Below are 19068 nucleotides of genomic sequence, written 5' to 3'. Positions count from 1 at the left end.
TTTAGGTTGCGAACTTCATTGCATCATGCTTGACAATATGTTTATATGTGCATTATTTTATTGACTTTTTTTAATTATTTTTTTTCTCTTATCAAACCCTTTTCACTTTTTTAAGAGTCGAGTCATAGATTTTTTTTAAAATTTTAGTTAACCCGGATTTTTATTCCCGTATCCTGCACAAGAGTCAAATTGTTTTGGTCATAGCCGGAGTTCCAGAAAGAGTTACGTGTTGTGACAACTATGGATATGTAGCCCCAAGTTTTATCTTTCATTTGGAGTTGGTTTTCTCTCAATCTAAGTCACAGATAAAAAGTTATAACTGATTTACTACAACTTGTCCAGTTTAGGTGTCTTTTTAGCGTCAACTTTTTTTTTTATTTTTTTTTTCGTGTCAAGCTAGTCTTAGCCAAATCCTTTAATCCGTGTCAACTCGTATAACATAGGATTATAGATTTTATTTTTATTTATTTTTTTTATACCCATGAGTCATAACTCTTCTAGAATTATAGTTCTCTTCCTAATTTCTTATGATCGATTTTTGTGCTAACCTTAACATGTGTTCTTTGTCTTTGATTGTGGTTTATCTTATTTATGACTAACAATTTCCAATGGACCGTTTTCACCTAGTAAATAGCATAAACATTAAAATTGGACAAAATTAATCAAGTTTGTTTGTCTTTTAGTCTTTCGTGTTATTTGGTCATTGGGCCCTTTATTTTTCACAACGTCACATGTCAAGCCATACGATCATACCACGATCTTATAACATCACTTAATCACTCACGAGTCAAGTATAGTCCACAAACTTTCTTTATATTCCGACTCGAGTCATGCACTAGGTCGTTTATGATCGTATACTAGGTTCATGCACCTTTTTTTCGGCATAATAAAAAAATGAGTGGAGTTTTCTCACCTGTTTTCAAATGTCTATTTTTTTCCTTCCTTTCCTATCTTGAGCAATGAATCAAAAAATTAAATGAATTTATTTCATTTCACAGTACTTGGTCAAGGAGCAGGGGTAGATTGGTACGGTACGAGTCATTATTGCATCAACCTCTTAGGCTTTAAAGAGAACTTCACCATCTCCACATCACTCATCACCTTCAAACTACTTTCAGTTTGTCCAAATGGCCACTAAGGAAGATATTTAGAGCATTAACAAGTCCATTGAAACAATGTCTACCGTGTTGCAAGCACTCACTACCAGAGTCAACACTATAGAGCAAAACAAAGTTACCGCGACTGCAATGGACAAAATCACAGAGCAAATCAGCAAGATTTATGAGGATTTCACCTATGTGAAATGGCCTCCCACTCCCTTGGATGTGAAGGACAAACTCCCTGAAAAGTTCTCCACTACTGATATTCCAATGTTCAAGCCTACTGAAAATCCAATATTTCATCTGAAGGCGTTCTCTACAACCATGACTCTTAAGGGATTGGACGTAACACTCTTCCCTATAGTGTTCCCTCTCTCCTTAGAACATACTTGCCAACAATGGTTTTATTCCTTAGATGCCAAGCGTACTGCAACTTGGAAAGATGTCACCGACAGTTTCATGAATCGTTACAAGTGTCACATTCAAACTAAAACTTCTGAATGTGAACTCTCCATTCTCAAACGGAAAGAGAATGAAGGCTTCACCGCTTATCTGAACAGGTGGAGGGAAACGGTTTCACTCTTAGTAGATCCTCCCAAAGAAAGAGAGATGGTTCGACTCTTTATTCAAAATCTGACTAACAAGTATAGGGAACATCTCAAATTTCTTCCACTGAACACTTTCGAAGCTGTATACGACATCGGCATCAATATCGAGGATGAGCTAATAAAGACTGCTCGTAGTTACAATAATAACACTTGGAAAAACAAGAAGAACGACCATCCTTCTTCTTCGTCTTCTAAGCACGAAAATACTACCAACAATGTAAGCCAAGTTGATCTCAATGAAGTGTTAGCTCTTGACGCTCCATTGCCCATGAAGAAAAGAACTTACACACCTTTAGGAATGACTTATGATGCAGCCATTGATCGCCTCTACAGTCAAGGCTTGATCACACCTATTGGGCCATTTTCAGAGCCAAAACCTGAAGAAAAGAGCGCCAAATGGAATCCCAATGCCCATTGCAAGTACCATCAAGGAAGGGGCCACACTACCAAGCAAGGTTGGAATTTAAAGGACGTCATTCAAGACTTGGTGGATGCAAACAAACTTACTATTCCTCTAGACAGCAAGAAGTAATGAACACAAGGCGCATAGTAGATCCTTCATGCAAGATTTTATGATTTATTTATTTTTTTATCATCTATCCCTATTCCCCATTCATGTCTAGCATAGGTTTTCAATTTCGAATTTCTATATGTTTCATGTGTTTTGTTCACCTTTTCCATTAATAAAATGAGCATATTTCCTTTACATCTCGATCATAGCATTTTTCATTCACTCATTAAAAAAAACAAAAAAAAAATCAATTATCAAACTAAACGCAAGGTCCACCGGTGACTTGAGGCACCTTTGCAACCCTGTCATTCACCTTAAACCATTTTCAATCACATATCCATTTCTTCATCAACCACTTTGAGCCTCGTCTAACAGTTAGCCTCATTTATTCAACCCACATTCACCATACCCTGGGATAGGAAGGTGTGCAAATTGTGTAACATTCAGAATGCAAGTTCAAATAAAAAAGAAAAGAATAAGTAAAAAAAATGTCTAAAGGCAAGTGTTCCAATGTCTTCGATATGAACACGTCTCAAATTGCGTCTCTCATTGAGTGCTTGGTACCGTGGCTGAGAAACATGAATGCTAAGTGAGCAATGGACCGCATGATCTAAGATTGCCTAAATTAATTCAAAAACAAAATTAAAATTAAAAAAAAAATTAAAAAAATTCAAATAAAAAATATATGAAAAATAAACTTGTAGAGTTCAAATTTTCAAATATACAATTGCATATCTTGGGGGCTTAGCTCGGGTCTTGAGCCTTTTACCCCTTTCTTCCTTAAACCGTAATCTTAACCACATTACAACACTTGAAAGACCTCTTTGAGGTGTACATACACTTGTGCAAAGTTTGGTTAGAGCTACGTTCGGCCTGATTCCTAATGGATACGTAGGCAACCTCACATCGAGGTGCGACCACATTCATATTCACATTCATATTCATATCAATGCATGATCGAGTCAAAGAATATCCAATGCTGAACCTTACCCATCTAGAGCTAGACTTGGGGGCTTGAACCCACATCATTTAGCCTACCCAGCTGTAGGCGTCGCTCGAAGAGCGCCTACATAAAAGCATTTGGTGAATATGCTTGGCACTCATAGGAAGTGGGAATTGACATTACGATTAGGGACAACGATTAGGGACAAAGAAAAGTAGGGAGCCGCCAACAAGTTTTTTAGGAACTTGTAAACCGTTCACGGATCATTTAAGGCAACCACGATAAGGGACAATGATAGGCAACAACGATTGACCCGTGAAGGTTACACCCCATTTATAATCCATGAGATTACTAACTCCATATGTTCGGAACCACGAAAGGAGGATCGGGGATGATGGTACGAAGTGAGTCATGGAGTCACATTCGCCCGTATTGGCCTCTACTCGATTCTTATAGTGAAAAGCATTCCTGCGATCTCAAAGGCATACAAATAGAGATTCAATTTGCTCCAAACTATTATTAAGCTAAATTGGTTTAATGTGAATGCAACATATAATTGTATAAAATTAGTGATCACTTGATTAAATAATAAGATTAAAAAGGATCCTAAACCGGTCGTCCAAATTATCTTATTAGCCGTGATTTTCAATTAAATATTCCCTTTATGAAAGGAATGGTGTCCTTTGAACAAGTGTATTATTCTGATAGCGGGTTCAGAATTATTAGAAAGCTAATATATTCAGCAAGGTCAAGTGATCGGAATGCCTGGGTGGAGGCCGCTTCCGATCAGTAATATTAATATAATTAATATTACAGCTTAATCTTGACTGAACCCTTCGGGTCACACCCAAGCAAAATATACAAACTGACTCGACGAATTAATTCGGAAGAAATTAATTCGTCGCCCGAGTGTTAAACATTTAGACGTCGGAAATTCGAGCTTGGAGCGTCGAAACCGAGCGTCGGAGAATCTCAAATGTCGAGCCAAAATTTAGGATTTGGCGAGACGGGAAAATGCATCAAGTAACAAGTAAAATCCTAGCCACGCAAAAGGCTAGGAATGCATGCCCAATAGGAGCATGCCACGTGGCAGCACACATGGCAAAACACCATGTGGCAGCACACGTGGCCGCCACGTTGGCAGCCGCCAAGTGGCAGCAGCCACGTTGGCAGCCGCCACATTAGCAACATGCCACGTGGCAGCGCCATGGTGGCGGCGCGCCACGGTGGCGACACATGTGGCAATGGCCGTGGACCTGGGTTGATGGGTCATGGACACGGGCCAAAATAAAATGGGCCAACCGAACCCAACTTGGGGCTCAAGGTTGGGTGACACATGGTTAGTTCACATTGCATGTGAAATGCCTTGGGGACCAAGTGAGAAAGTTGTCCACACCTAACCATGTGACACTTGTTACTTGTTCCTTTGTTTATTTAACTAAGGGTTGAATTCACCAATCTTTCCATGTGGGATCTTTTTGTGAAAAGTCCCACATTGAAAGATGAGTGAAATTCAAAAGGCATACTTCCTTATAAATAGTCATGGCATGGCTTGAGAATTCTTTGCTTTAGTGGGAGTTAGAAAGAGCATTCCATATTTTTGGGAAAACTCTTAAACTCTAATAACACTCGGGTTTTGGTCGGACCTTGCTAACTCCAAGGTAGCGGACCTTAAAGTCGTGTTCGTCCTTTGTGGGTGGATACCGTTGGAGGCACGGCGCTTGCGGTGCTCGAAGCTTTCAAGTAAGAGCCCGTTTTTGTAAGGGCGAAGCTCGCTTCGAGGGTAAGATTCGTTCTTCCTTTCTTGTGATTATTTATTTATTCTTTATGGTTTTATTAATTGCGAGTGGTTCCTTGGGTCGGGGTTGTTTCCGCGGTGAGTCGGACTCACCAAACCCCAACAGCGGTATCGGAGCCCCGCTCGTTTATTTTTATAATCATGTTTTTCAAGGTTTATTTTGGCTTAATTTTCTGGTTTAAGTTGCTAATTAGATTAGTAGCTCGGTTTTATTTATTTTAATCCCGTTTTAATGTCGAGTTTGGCCCAGAACCCAGATTTTCGCCCAAGACTAGTGAATTTTGGGTGGAAAACGTGTTCTGGAAAGGTTTTTACCCCCAAGGGGCCTGTGATTTTAGCCAAATTCTGACCAGAAATGCCTTTTTCGAGGGGTTTTTTGTTTTTGACGAAAAATTTTAAGTCTTTTCTAACCTTGAAATTAATGGCATAAATTGTTGATTATATGGTTGATTATTTGCATTATTTTCTGCATTTTTATGTCCCCTTAAAGCACACTTACTTGGTAGTATTTGATGCTTAAAGGTTGATTTATTTTCACATAATTGCAAACTAATTGCTTTTTAGTGTGAAAGTTTTATTTTTGAGGCTTCCTAAGTGTTAAAGATTCAATCTTTATTTGTGATAAGTGATTGAAACTTTAAAAACCACTAAATTCCATGTTATTTTGTGTTAAACTTTGATGTTTTAATCATTTTGAGTTGATTGGAAACATAAAGTTTCGATTTTTGTGATAGAAATTTGGTTATCTTCATGTTGGAAGATATAATTTTCAAGGATTCACAAAATTTAGATGTTGGAATTTTCATTTGAACATTAAAGTTCATATTTTTCCAACTTCCCTTTACTTTGTCAAATTCTCAAGTTTAATTTAAATTGATTAAATTGAAAGTGAGAAATTGCCTCAATTTTATGTTGCACCAAGCTAAACCAATTTAATTAAGAATGGTTCTTGGAATTATTTTGGTTATTTGCACTTTGAAAATTTTATTAAGTTAGACTTGTTTAAAATTTTATTTTGCTCTCTAAATTAGTTCTAAAATTAATTTAGAATTAATTATTTTTGTCTCGCGAAAAGGGATCAAATCCCGAGGCCGTGGCACGCAAAACGAGGCAATGCACCACCTTTGCGAGCCGAGCTGCATAGCAGCCCATATGTGGCTGCCAAGGTGGCAGCGCGGCCTTGCTTGCGGCCACACGCACGGCAGCAGCACACGCGCGGCAGCAGCACACGGGCTGCAGCAGCCACGCGCGGGCGTGCCGTGGCAGCAGCATGTGGCCGCGTGCCGTGGGCCGTGTGTGCGGTTTTTTTGGGTGTGTGCGTATGCTTGGTGCGTTGAGGTGACTAGCCGTAATATTGCTTATTTTGCCGTTTTATTTATTTTAATTAATTTTGTTTATTTTAATTAAAATTTTGGGAGGCTAGGCCTCGGTTTTGAGCGGCATTGGCAAAATTTTATTTTGACAAGTTTGGGTGCTACCGACTTAATTAATTAGATTAATTAAGGGAAATGCGGAATTTAGTGGGAGCTTCAATTATTAATGACGTCAATTACATAATCGGTTAAACAACTTTGACTAGTTTTAATTAGGCGTGTTAATCGGATTAACCACCTAAATTAGTTACTAGTGCGCGCGTTGTTTAAATGCATTTTACTTGTTTGATTTTGTAAATTGCATGGGCCATTCACAAATAGTGAATGGATGAATGGAATGTATATTCTCTCTCACAGGTTTTATGAAATGGCAACTAGTGGGACCCGACTAGGATAGAAAATACGGACTACGTGCCGTTATGTATTTTTGTAAATCTAAATACGGTCTACGCACCGTTAAGTATTTTTGTACCTTTATATTTAGATTATTCCTAGTCGTAGACACTAGTAATTTTCATAGTTTGGTTAAGTCTTGAAGACGGCGTATCTTGGAAGACAAAGCCTTGAATTGCAAATGAAGACCTTTTGAAGATTTGAAGAATTCAAGGGGTCATGCTAGTTGCCAATATGCATCTATAATTTCGCTTTATATTTTATGCTTATATATATATGTGAATTATTCGTTAGATGCATGTTTAGGTTTTCTTGATGTTGCGATGATTAGTTAAGTTCACTTAAATCAACCAACATAGAAATCCTAGGTCCCTAATAATATTGAGTCAAACTTGCCTTTCCAAAACGACACTTATTGACCGGACGAGGATGATGGTAGGCTACGCCAAAGCGAGGTGCCATCACTTCTCCAAGGCGCGTAAGGCACACCGGGTGTGCACGTTGGTTTTGGTTTAACTCATCGGTATGAGTGACGAGTCCTCAAATACCGTGGCAAAAGAGATACATCGTCAAAGATGCATTAGATGCGACGATTGTCTAACCAAGAGTGGCTTAGAGCCATTAGCAAGGCAATGCTTACCCTAGAAGATTGAGTGTTTAAGACAAGCCAAAGCATGCTTAACCACTCTTTGTTTCTTCGGATCTTGGAATCGCCTTATTTTCGCCAAATAGGGACAATTATTATGCGTAAATAAGACGTTTAATAAGATTGAAGTTTGCATGAATGCTATTAAATTTAAAACTTATTATGTTCTTGATAAATGGTTATACTTAGCACTTATATTTATAGTATTTTAAATCAAATAATATTGTTTCCATGATTGGTAAAGGAAATCCTTGAGAATAGATCTCAAAGACAGGAAAAGCATTTCTAAAATACAATTCTCATAAATGACTTTTATAACTAAGTCCGAAAGGACGGTTGGACATCATGTATTCAAAATACTAGGTAGTTTTGATAAAACATGAGGAATTGAGTTGTAATCTCAAGATTGACAACCAACGTATCCTTTCGCATCATACATAATTGAATAGGACTCATTGATGTAGTAATTCGAGTAAGAATTAATGGAAAAGATGGAACTTTGTTTTACGGCGCACTAGGTGCTTGATTATGCCTAACAAAGTATAAGAGTCAAGGTACTTAAAGAAATGATTCTTAAAGTAAGATTATGATATATTGTATGATAAGAAATATAGGAAAGAAGGAACGAAGAAAAGGAATTAGATTTCATTTCAACTCATGAGTTCATGTTATTGTAGTTAACTTAGCAATTCGTTATCTTCACAAGTATCGGATACTGCTTGAGTGTTCCACTATGATAGTGACCTCAAACTATTGAAGTTAAGCTAAGTTATCAACTTACAAGCTTAGAATGAAGCAAGAAGAGCTACATCTGTTGTAAGGTCGTATGTTTTGTTTAAAGACCTTTTAAGCCAAAGGCTGGAACAAGTAATGGTTATTATGTCCCATAATCAGCAATTGATCCGTTTACACACGAAAAGACTCACATTCAAAGTAATGAGCAATAGTTGCGAGATTTATTTGAATGGAATGGGTATCCAAGCATTGGGTCAAGAATGCCTGATTATAAACAAACATTTCCCTAAACATGATAAACTCACTAAGTTCAAGTCATGGGCTTAATTTTCATTCCGAACATCTTTAGCAATGTCACATCGACAAGAACGTAATCAAAGGCTCTATTAGATAGACTCTTGATAGTTGCTGGATTTGGAATCGTTCTAAGACAAGCAAGTCTTACTTGTTGAAACCGACAAAACAGAGAGCTATTGTTCTTGGTATAGACAGTTGACTCCGAAGGCTAAAGAGGATTTAATTACTTCAACGTTTCACAAAGAATTTGAAAGGATATGGCTATATTCATCAAATGTGAACAAACTTGACTTGAGTAGCTCAAGAGTTCAGTGAAGTACAGAATCGACTTGGCAAGATATCAAAACGTCTAGATTAGATCGAGCGATGTTTGCTTGAGCCAAGCATGACTATCTCAAAGTTATGAATGGAAATTTTCATAAATAACTCCACAAAGAACATAGTGTGTCTTCATGGAGACCTCGGTGTCATTTGAAAATGAATCGAACAATGATGGTTCACAACCCTTCCTATAAAGTTCTTAAAGATTTGCACAAATGACTAATGTTACACTAAACAATGTGTCGAAGCAAAGAAAGGACGCCATATTCAGTTATGGATAGAAATAACTTCTAAAAGTCTTTTCAAGTATATGTCTAAGGCTCTTAGTCTCAGTGGGAGTTCACTAGCTCAGTGGGAGCAAAGTGGCTCAGTGGGAGCTAGGTGACTCAGTGGGAGCTGAATGGCTCAATAAAGACTAAGATAGCTCAAGTAGGAGCTAACTGTTTTTTTCACAACGAACTTTTACCCAAAGACAATATACATGTCTCTTTGTAAGCGTTCAAGTGAGACTACGGGTATTACCTCCACATCCTAATTGAGAACAAAAATTGTTTATTGCTCTAAGTAGGGTCTTTCTGGAAAGTAACACGTTTCCAAAACGACAAGTGGGAGACAAATGAATTCAATGACCATCGAACTTAGCAACAAACTAGAACTGAGAATCTCGGAAGACCTTAAAGGACTTCATGAGAATGCTTGATCAAGAATACTCAAAAGGACTTTACAAGTGCCTTAAAAGAGAATTCATTACTCACAAAACATTAAAAATGTTGGAGTAAGATCAACATAATAAAAGGGCTTTGAAAGCGCCTTAAAACTCAGTGTTTGATGCAATTGCCTCGTATAGATATAGAATTCACCAAAGGCTTGGATTGAATCCTATAAATTTTCTATTAAGTTAGAAACAAACCTAAGCCTTACAAGCATACTATTTACTATTAGATAGTAAAGGAATAATGTCTTGTAAGATAGCTACGACAAATCCAAATTCCGAATAATGGTTAAAGACCATGAAAATCCGAAATAGACTCCATGTTTGAAAATCATGTTTGAAACTTGATTAATTTGCATGAAAGGTGAAAGACCCATCGATTGCAAATAAGTTTTCAAGGAGAAAACTAACAAATGTGGAAATGTATATGCATACATAGCTAGATTGGTTGTAAAGGATATAATTAATATCAAGGAGTTGATTTTAATAAAGTCCCATTCACCAATCGGAATGCTCAAGTCTTTTCGTGATTGATCTAGCAAAATTGCACATATGAAATATTGCAAAATAGATACAAAATCCGCCTACCCAAAATAGGATTTTGGAAGTGACTATGGAATAGTCTAAGGGTTTTGAAAATCTAAATAATGCTAGATTTGAAAGCAAGCACATGGAATCCGTCATAGGATTAAAGGAAGCATTGCATGAAGGAATTGGAACGTGTTTTCTCATAAAGGTAATAAGAGGATTGACTTATGGAGAAACATAGAAATTCTGATGAACAAGAAGTTTAGTGGGAGCAAAAGTAATGGTCCAACAAGAAGTTTACGAACTCTATTGTGAAACAATCATCAAATGCTAAATGTTTAGATTTGAAAGTATTTTCGACAATGGACCGAGCTAAAGACGATACTTAGTACATGTTGGGAATTAAGTTCTATGGTATAGACTTAATTAAATGTTTAAATGAGTAAAAGAAATTACCATGTTAAACATGAAGGACTTTGAAAGGCTTTCGACCCATATGTATGAAGCTAAGTAAATGTTTGACCTATGTATAAGCTAGGCTAAGTACTAAGTCAAACGAGAAAGACTCTAGTAGGAGACTTTCAACCACATCATATAGCGAACAATTTGGCAAGACTCAGTGTAACTATATGAGCTAAATGTTACATGGATGGAATAAAATTGAGAATAATTCTAGAATTAAATCCATCATGTAAAGCTATGATATGGAATCGTCAGATGACTTAAATGCTTAGAGCATGTGAAGTACGTATATAATACCAATCGACATTAATCTAAGTATTAGATCATTAGATTATAGTCAAGAACATCCAAAGAACTTAGATAAGTAGTTGGATGAGTTATTGACGCATGGAAACAAATATAATTTGAGTTTTGATGTTGCAAGCACAAACCTTAACAAGGATTAGATCCTTAGCAAGGAAGCCATTTATAAGCACGAGGCAAGAAGTGTCGTGGCTTGAGAATGGTAACATGGATGTGCATCCATGTATAATGTGCGGGAATTTAAGGAAAATTTCCATGCTCACAAGTGATTAGGGTATCCCAAATCGTTGTGAGTCGCATGGAGTGAAACCCAAGCAAGGCATCATCAGGGAGTCTACTAAAATATATGTTGAGAATATTGTTGCCTTAAAGGCAATAATAAGGAAAGATGTTAAATGGAAAAGTTCGTTGTTGAACGTTGATGATTGTAGGTTGTCAAGTAGAAGGTCTCGAATCATAAAAATGAGTGAGAGCCATTGCTTGGACAATAAATCCTGAATCACATGTAATCCATTAATACTCTAAAAATTTTATCATCTTATTATGGAAATGGTGGATAATGAAGATGCTAAGGTTTGCAAAGTAATTATAACTAAACCTATGCAATAAGTGAACGACAACATTCATAATTGCATGAAAGAAATCAAGCATATCAAATATGAGTGTGATTTTTATGAATGTTTTATGAAGAGTACTACTCTTAAAACATTTGGGAAAAACCATTTATCATAAGATGAAACATTGTGAAGTTTCATAGTGGAATAAAATATTTCTAAATATTCCACAAAACTATTTAATTGTGGTTTAGAATTAAATAATGAGTCCATTCGATTTTAATAAATATTCAAAATAGGGTATCAAGTCAATGGCTTGGATAAAGAAACACCTATTAAGTGAACATTGAATATTTTAATCGAAAATTATCCCTAATCAAGGTCATATTTTGTGGACGATTGATGACCATCAGAGATTAGTGTGTAGTATGATTTGTAGCACCGTTTCTTGTGCTATGAGGATATAAATCATTTGCACAGGTATTGGTTTAGAACCATACTGGATCGACCTATGAGGATACTTTAAGAGATTTAAAAATCGTCATAAGTATTTTCTCATTATTACTATCGGAACTCTTTTCCTTTGACCATGAGTAGTGGGAGATCTCTTGTTTGAGTACTGGTCCGCTTTGGTATCCGCCAAACGTCTGCCGTAACTGGGGATTATAAAGACAGATATCAGGCGGGTGAGTCCTCTTAGTAAGAGAAGCTACATTACAAGACTGGAAATGTCCCCCTACTAACAATAGGGAACATGTCTTGTTGTTTACAAGGCCTCTCGAAGAGCGAGACTGTGAAAAATGCATGGCCGTGCTCAGATGGATTTTAGAAATCATCTGCTTATTGACAGTCAAACTCGGATTTCGAGAAACACTTCTGGACGTAACAGAGATGACTAGTAATCTTACTCTGTAGTTCATGAAGAGACATGAAGAGACATAGGATAAGGGCTATACACTAAATGCACACTTGTCCAGAAGGACAAGTGGGAGATTGAAAGGAATGGTGTCCTTCGAACAAGTGTATTATTTTGATAGCGGGTTCAGAATTATTAGAAAGCTAATATATTCAGCAAGGTCAAGTGATCGGAATGCCTGGGTGGAGGCCGCTTCCGATCAGTAATATTAATATAATTAATATTACAGCTTAATCTTGACTGAACCCTTCGGGTCACACCCAAGCAAAATATACAAACTGACTCGACGAATTAATTCGGAAGAAATTAATTCGTCGCCCGTGTGTTAAACATTTAGACGTCGGAAATTCGAGCTTGGAGCGTCGAAATCGAGCGTCGGAGAATCTCAAATGTCGAGCCAAAATTTAGGATTGTGCGAGACGGGAAAATGCATCAAGTAACAAGTAAAATCCTAGCCACGCAAAAGGCTAGGAATGCATGCCCAATAGGAGCATGCCACGTGGCAGCACACATGGCAAAACGCTATGTGGCAGCACACGTCGCAGCACACGTGGCCGCCACGTTGGCAGCCGCCAAGTGGCAGCAACCACGTTGGCAGCCGCCACATTGGCAGCCACCAAGTGGCAGCGTGCCACGTGGCAGCGCCATGGTGGCGGCGCGCCACGGTGGCGACACATGTGGCAATGGTCGTGGATCCGGGTTGATGGGTCATGGACACGGGCCAAAATAAAATGGGCCAACCGAACCCAACTTGTGGCTCAAGGTTGGGTGACACATGGTTAGTTCACATTGCATGTGAAATGCCTTGGGGACCAAGTGAGAAAGTGGTCCACACCTAACCATGTGACACTTGTTACTTGTTCCTTTGTTTATTTAACTAAGGGTTGAATTCACCAATCTTTGCATGTGGGATCTTTTTGTGAAAAGTCCCACATTGAAAGATGAGTGAAATTCACAAGGCATACTTCCTTATAAATAGTCATGGCATGGCTTGAGAATTCTTTGCTTTAGTGGGAGTTAGAAAGAGCATTCCATATTTTTGGGAAAACTCTTAAACTCTAATAACACTCGGGTTTTGTTCGGACCTTGCTAACTCCAAGGTAGCGGACCTTAAAGTCGTGTTCGTCCTTTGTGGGTGGATACCGTTGGAGGCACGGCGCTTGCGGTGCTCGAAGCTTTCAAGTAAGAGCCCGTTTTTGTAAAGGCGAAGCTCGCTTCGAGGGTAAGATTCGTTCTTCCTTTCTTGTGATTATTTATTTATGCTTTATGGTTTTATTAATTGCGAGTGGTTCCTTGGGTCGGGGTTGTTTCCGCGATGAGTCGGACTCACCAAACCCCAACATTACATCATGAATAAATTGTTAGTAACTTCAATAAAAAATATAAATTCCGTGATGTGACCTCTATTTATAGAGGAGAAAAGAAGGGTCGAAGAATTAAGATAAGATCCGAATTAAATCGGAATAAAACTCGATAGACTGCAGTTTTTGCGGTTTTTGTTTTTTTCATATCTTTTGATCAAGAAATTGGAATAAGATGAATAAGATATCCTTAGAAAGATCTTGAAGTATACTTTCTAACCCAATTGGAATAAGATTAAAATATTTTTTAGAATAAAATATGTAGCCGAAATAGGGAGACGGTGTCAGTTTTTGATAGAGTTTGATATTTTATTAATTTCTTTTCCGTTATAGCTTGGAAATAATACTATAATATATCATTGGGAATATAATTTCAAGGGATATCAAACCATATAAAATTTAAATAAAAACTATGAGGCACGAAAATAATATCTGTCTATCTTTGAATGTCTTTCAATTCGAATAAAATTAGGACTTTCAAAAAAAGGATTTTTATTCAATTTCAAACTCTTTAATCTTATCTTTTCAAAAAGGATAATTAGGATCTTTTAGAAACTTATAGAAGTTTCTAATTAATCCTAATTGGTTTCGGAATTGGATTAAATCATATGGACCCTCCACATGATCATTGGGTCGTAGGTAAGGTGGGCTTAGGTTCGGTTTGGGCTCAATTTAATATTTTTTTCCATAACTTATTCGTTATAACTCGGATTTGGGATTATAATATACCGTTGGAAAGCTCTTTTAATGCCCCATCCAACTAATCAATCATTGTACCCAGATTATGGACCAAAATAAACTGGATTAAACGTTTTTATAAAAATGACACGAAATGAATGATTTTAAAGGACACGAAATGAATTATTTTGGGTTTAAAGGCACGAAAAGAGGAAAATAAGTTATGGTTTGGGGAAATTGGCTAGAAGTTGGGTTGGTTTATGAAATGAAAATATGGATTTAAGCACTTCAAGATTAAATACTCAACCCGGCCAATAATGGCGGTGAAAGGTTTTTCATCATCGGGTTTGGTTTTGGGGAGACATTTTTAGGTGTCTATAGAAGCCCCCACTTTGACTGAGTGTGTAGAAACTTCAGTTTTGAAAATGATAGTCAAAGTAGTCGATAGGGACAAAGAATGATTCAAAACGTTCTGCGATCCTAAATCACTTTGTATACGCCGATACCGGCAAAAAATGTTAATTCTACAGATCAAAGAGTAAATGGATAGAACGCTTATCTAACACTAGTGTATCGGTGACAAATGTGTTTAGTATTTTCCTATGCTTGAAGGAATCCACCGGATGATGTTTGTTGAAATGCTTTCCATGCTTGAGGAAAGCCGACAAATGAGTTTGGTAGCTTTCTAAGCCTGAGTTAAACTACCAGATGAAACTTTCCATGCTTGAGGAAAGTCGACATATGATTTTGGCATTTTTCTATGCTTAAAGATATCCATCAATAATGCTTTCAATGCTTGAGGAAAGCCAACAAAGGAATTTGGCGGTTTTCTATGCTTGAAGAAATCCACCGGATAATACTTTCCATGCTTGAGGAAAGTCGACAGATGATTAGATTGCAAGTCTCTGTGTATCGAGAACCTTGCGTCATGAAATGATGGTGGTTCGATTATCCTCGAACGTGGGCTGTAGATGGTCCGCTTGTCCCCGGACGTGGGCTGTAGTTGGTTTGCTTGTCCCCGAACGTAGGCTGTAAATAGTTCGCTTGTCCCTGAACGTGGTTTGTAGATGGTCCACTTGTCCCCGGACGTGGGCTGTAGATGGTCCGCTTGTCCCCGGACGTAGCCTATAGATGGTCCGCTTGTCCCCGAACGTGGGCTGTAGTTGAGACCTGCAAAATAAAATTTTCCAAGGGACTCGTATAGACTATGATTGACTTGACCAACTGACTTGACCAAGTTTGACTTGACACGACATGACATGACATGAGTATGACTTGTGATAGTGTGTGTATAGTTTGAGTGTGTGTGTGCAGACACAGGCAACCGAAAATGCAAAAGAAAAAGTTTTCCATCATTTTTGTCATGAGACGAGTGGAGGGTACCGACTTTCTCCCGAAAAATAAAGACGTGAAAAATGAAGTTTTATTCTCGAACTTCCCTTGATGAGAAAAAATTTTGAAAAACGTTTTTAAATTTCCCCAAAAAGAAAATAATGAAAAAGGGGAAGAAGTTTTGAACTTCCTCCTTAAGCAAGATGAAATGAATCGTATGGATTGAATTGCTTGTCTTGAAAATAGTTTATGCATGATGCATGTTCTTAGGCCAGGAGGCTAAGGACAATTACATCATGTGACACGATAGATGAATGAACTTAGGTCATGGAGCTAAGCCTCATATATGGTGTACAGAAATGATCTTGAACGTCACTTAGGTCTGGAAGATAAGCACGTATATAGATGAAGTGATTATTGCATAACGAATGTTGCTTAGGTCAAGGAGGTAAGAAAGATATGCTTTGTATGATTACAAATCATTAATATATTAATGTTTCTCAGCACATTATGTGATGCATGAAACAATGAACATTGCTCAGGTCAGGAAGCTAAGCAAGTATACAATGTTTCTTTTAATGAATGTTGTCTTGAAAGATGATGAAGCATGCACAATGTTGAAACAAGATTTCATGATAAAGGGCTCTTAAAGGGAAGGATGATTGATATGGATATGGATTTGTGAGTGAAGTTTGTGAATGTGATACTAAGGCTGGCTGCAAGGGTTATGGTGATAGAAAGAGATGTGAGAAGAGTCAAAGATGATGACTCTTTAGGCTGGGTAGGCTAAATGATGTGGGTTCAAGCCCCCAAGTCTTGATATAAATGGGTAGGGGTAGGAATTGGATATTTTTTGACTCGATCATGCATGGATATGAATATGAATGTGGTCGCACCTCGATGTGAGGTTGCCTACGTATCTGTTAGGAATCAGGCCGAACGTAGCTCTAACCCAACTTTGCACAAGTGTTTTTACACCTCAAAGAGGCCTTTCAAGGGTTGTAATGTGGTTAAGCTGAAGGCTTAAGGAAGAAAGGGGTAAAAGGCTCAAGACCCGAGAGAAGCCCCCAAGATATGCAATTATGTATTAGACTTTGCAAGTTTTATTTTTCATTTTTTTTTTTTGAATTTCTTTTTCTTTTTTTTCATTCTTAGAAATTAATTTAGGCAATTTTAGATCATGCGGTCCATCACTCACATAGCATTCATGTTTCTCAAGCACGATACTAAGCACTCGATGAGAGACGCAATTTGAGACGTGTTCATATCAAAGACATTGGAACACTTGCAATTACACATCTTCCAATCCCAGGGTTAAGTGAATGTGGGTTAAAGAAATGTAGACCAAACGTTAGACGAGGCTCAAAGTGGTTAATGAAGAAATGGAATGTGATTGAACGGTTAACAGGGAATGACAGGGTTGCAAAGGTGCCTCAAGTCATTGGTGTACCTTGTGTTTAGTTCGGTAATTTTTTTTTTTTAGAATGAATGAAAAATGTTATGATTGAGATGTTAAAGAAATTTGCTCATTTTATTAATGGAAAAGGTGAACGAAATACATAAAAACAAACAAAAATTTGAAATGGAAAACCTATGCTGACATGAATGGGGGAATGGAGATGAATGGTAAAGAAAAAAAAAATCATGAAATCTTGCACAAAGGATCTATTGTGCACCTTGTGTTCATTACTTCTTGCCGCCTGGAGGGACATGAAGATTGTTTGCATCTACCAAGTCTTGAATGACGTCCTTTAAATTCAAAAATTGCTCCGTAGTGTGGCCCCTTCCTTGATGGTACTTGCAATGGGCATTGGGATTCCATTTGGCACTCCTTTCTTCAGGTTTTGGCTCTGTAAATGGCCCAATAGGTGTGATCAAGCCTTGACCGTAAAGGCAATCAAAGGCCGCATCATAAGTCATTCCTAAAGGAGTGTAATTTCTTTTCTTCTTGGGCAATGGAGCATCAAGAGCTAACAATTCATTGAGATCAACTTGGCTTATATTGTTGGTAGTAATTTCGTGCTTAGAAGACGAAGAAGAAGGATGGTCGTTCTTCTTTTTTTTTCCAAGTGTTATCATTGTAATTACCAGCAGTCTTTATTAGCTCATCCTCAATATTGATGCTGATGTCGTATACAGCTTCAAAAGTGTTCAGTGAAAGAAATTTGAGATGTTCCCTATACTTGTGAGTCAGATTTTGAATAAAGAGGCGAACCATCTCTCTTTCTTTGGGAGGATCTACCAAGAATGAAGTTGTTTCCCTCCACCTGTTAAGATAAGCGGTGAAGCCTTCATTCTCTTTCTGTTTGAGAATGGAGAGTTCACGTTCAGAAGTTTAAGTTTGAATGATACACTGATAATGATTCATGAAACTGTCGGTGACATTTTGCCAATTTGTAGTACGCTTGGCATCTAGGGAATAAAACCATTTTTGGCAAGCATGTTCTAAGGAGAGAGGGAACACCGTAGGGAAGAATGTTACGTCCAATCCCTTAAGAGCCATGGTTGCAGAGAATGCCTTTAAGTGGAATATTGGATTGTTAGTAGGCTTGAACTTTGGAATATCAGTAGTGGAGAAATTTTCAAGGAGTCTGTCCTTCACATCTAAAGGAGTGGGAGGTCATTCCACATAGGTGAAATCCTCAGAAATCTTGCTCATTTGCTCTTTGATCTTGTCCTCTGCAGCCGCAGTAACATTGCTTTGCTCTACTGCGTTGACTCTGGTAGTGAGTGCTTGAAACATGGTAGACATTATTTCAATGGACTTGTTAATGCTCTTGATATCTTCCTTAGTGGCCATTGGGACAAATTGAAAGTAGTTTGAAGGTGATGAGTGATGTGGAGATGGTGAAGTTCTCTTCTAAGAGGTTGATGCAGTAATGACTCGAACCGTACCAATCTGCCCCTGCTCCTTGACTAATAAAGTACTATGAACTGAAATAAATTCACTTAATTGCTTGACTCATTGCTCAAGATAGGAAAGTAAGGAAAAAATAGACATTTGAAAACAGGTGAGAAAACTCCCACTCATTGTTTTATTATGCAAATAAAAAGGTGCATGAACCTAGTATACGATCATAAACGACCTGGTGCACGACTCGAGTCGGAACATAAAGAAAGTGAGTGGACTATACTTGACTCGTGAGTGATTAAGTGATGTTACAAGACTCGTGGTATGATCGTATGGCTAGACATGAGGACGTTATGAAAAACAAAGACCCAATGACCAAATAGCACGAAAGACTAATAGACAAACCAACTTGATTAATTTTGTCCAATTTTAATGTTTATGCTATTTACTAGGTGAAAACGGTCCATTGGAAATTGTTAGTCATAAATAAGATAAACCACAATCAAAGACAAAGAACACATGTAAAGGTTAGCACAAAAATCGATCACAAGAAATTAGGAAGAGAACTATAATTCTAGAAGAGTTATGACTCATGGGTATAAAAAAAAATAAATAAAAATAAAATCTATAGTCATAAATAATATCA

Source organism: Chenopodium album, chromosome 3 (genome assembly GCF_948465745.1).
Source record: "Chenopodium album chromosome 3, dcCheAlbu1.1, whole genome shotgun sequence".
NCBI lineage: Eukaryota > Viridiplantae > Streptophyta > Magnoliopsida > Caryophyllales > Amaranthaceae > Chenopodium > Chenopodium album.
Note: the sequence above shows the minus strand (reverse complement) of the source record.